The sequence below is a fragment of the Amphimedon queenslandica genome, unplaced genomic scaffold (genome assembly GCF_000090795.2).
Source record: "Amphimedon queenslandica unplaced genomic scaffold, v1.1 AMPQUscaffold_7785_Cont20268, whole genome shotgun sequence".
Taxonomy (NCBI): Eukaryota; Metazoa; Porifera; class Demospongiae; order Haplosclerida; family Niphatidae; genus Amphimedon; species Amphimedon queenslandica.
This window is the reverse complement of record NW_003551935.1, coordinates 1-2,218: the sequence shown is the minus strand read 5'-3', so window position 1 is coordinate 2,218 and position 2,218 is coordinate 1. Positions and strand designations below refer to the sequence as shown.

General features: G+C 33.5%; 1 long non-coding RNA gene across 1 annotated transcript; it reads left to right on the top strand.

Moving 5' to 3' along the window:
* The first annotated feature begins 19 nt into the window (after window positions 1–19).
* On the top strand, window positions 20–1,956 carry LOC109591584 (uncharacterized). The gene is made up of 3 exons (XR_002189884.1): window positions 20–187; window positions 528–594; window positions 1,895–1,956. It is a non-coding gene; the product is annotated as an uncharacterized LOC109591584 (long non-coding RNA).
* Window positions 1,957–2,218: the final 262 nt, after the last annotated feature.

Sequence of the window (2,218 nt, the reverse complement as noted above, 5' to 3'; positions counted from 1 at the left end):
ATAATGTCAATTTCCTTCTTCTCCCTCTATTTCCTGTCCCTCTACAGAATACTAATATAACTACTGTGGAGATTGGACCGCAGAATCTTGTCCTACAGGACAATCATTCTCTTGAAGCCGGGCCTCTTCCCTTCGTTACCATCCCCCCGGGCCACTACTGTCAAGTGGAACATCCTATTGATATCAAGTAAGTGGGTGGGGCTTGTGCATATGTACATGTGCATGTATAATTGGGATTAGGATTAGGTCGAAAATATTTATTTGGGTCATTTTGAATTTTTTGAAATATTGCCAAATTAAGAACTGAACCCATGAATTTTTTTTAACTTGCAAAAATTAGCTATTGATTTACAGTGGATGTAAAGGAAGAGAGAGAAATGAAGAGAGAGAGAGAGAGAGGTGCTATATGTAATGTATATAAAGTAGCTATTACATTCATGTGTACATGTACATGTACTGTGTGGTTCATTAATTCATGTTCATGTTGTATGGTTACATGTACTTTACTTTGATTCTGTTCCCAATAGTAAACCAATAGTTGATGGGAAGTTATACGAACTGAGATTTGGACACAGAGAAATAAGACTCCATGGGGTAAATAATTAATAATAATAATAATAATAATAATAATAATAATGATGATGATGATACTTACTAATAATGATAATAGTGATATACATGTACATATATTACTAGTAATATTGGTTATTAAATGGGTTATTGGTCAGACCATAATAGCTCATTAATTTCTATGGCATCTACTTAACTTCATTGCTGCTGGTTATGAACCATAACAAGTTTATTTAAGTGTTGGTCATTATTTCTTAACCTTTTCATTTCATTATTTGGAATCATTACCTTCAACTGCCTCTAGATGTAATTACATATTTAGTGTAGAGTGTGGCTAGTAGCATCTTCCTTATTTGGTAAAGTATTATTTTACTTAAAACAATAATAATTACTGCTACTTATGGGCAATGGACATTCTCTTAGTGGGTAAACCCCTTTAATTAACAAGAGATTGCAGCTTTACTTTTTGCATTCTTAATTCTTGCATTTTGATTTTTTGTCTGTAACTGTTGGTCAGTTTGAGCATTTTGTATTTTTGATTGCTGCCTAAAGTGAAGTCAGACTTGAGTAGTACCTTAAGCCTACTATTATTTGCGTCTACTAATTTTAGCAAAATCAGCAAAAGTCATGTTTAGCGTTACTAATTTTAGCATTTTTAACCAAATTAACTATAAATAATAACCATTATAATGAATAATAATTATTTTGGTGTCTATTTAATTTAGCAGTTTAAAGCTCTCTCGCTAATATAGCTAAATTTAGTAGACGCTAAAAATAGTAGGCTTAAGGTATATAATATTATAATACTACTAGTATATAGTATTATTAGTATAGCTCTGCAAGGTAAGACAGAAATGTCCTTGAAAGACTTGTCCTGCAGTATAAGAGAAGGTTATTAGAATATTAATGATGAAGTAACTCATCTTCATTTCTCTGACCATGACATGACGATGAAGGCATGCAGCCTCAAGTAGCTCATTATGGGTTAGGGAATTCCCCCTGACTACTTGTGCCTTGTAGACACAACACATGCTTCCTATTGATTGTAATTGCTTCATAACATTATGTTAATCTTCTCATTGTACCGTATAGCGGGTATATTTTGTCTGGAAAAATGTTCGTTCTAAGCAGCCATTTTGCACACGTGGCATTGAGGAAACGCCTTTTTCGTTTGGAAAATGTTCGTTCCACAAGGAATGAGAACGAAAAGAATGAAATTAAACTCGAATGGAATATACCCACTATACAGTAGTCTAATAAAGTCTATTGCTTTATTTGCTTAGATTAACACCTTACATGTTAATGTTCTTGTCATTTACTTTAGGATCCTTTCCCATTGTTTCCTGGAGAGAGATTACCTGAGAGTGGCAGTGCAACTGGTATGTTGTAATTCCCCCTCTCCCTCTTTCTTTCACTCTCACTTCCTCTCTCATTGATCATTTCCCTAATTCATTTATTCCATTGCAATGTATCACTCAATATTAATGTGATTATTAACTGCATGGAGACTAATGGCTATAGCCTACAGTAGGTCCATAGTTCACACTACATGTATGTTTATCAACACTGTTTGTCTGGGTTTAGTTCATAAATAATCTACTTGATATCATGAAAGCCTGCAATCACTAGTCAGTGCAATATATTATAA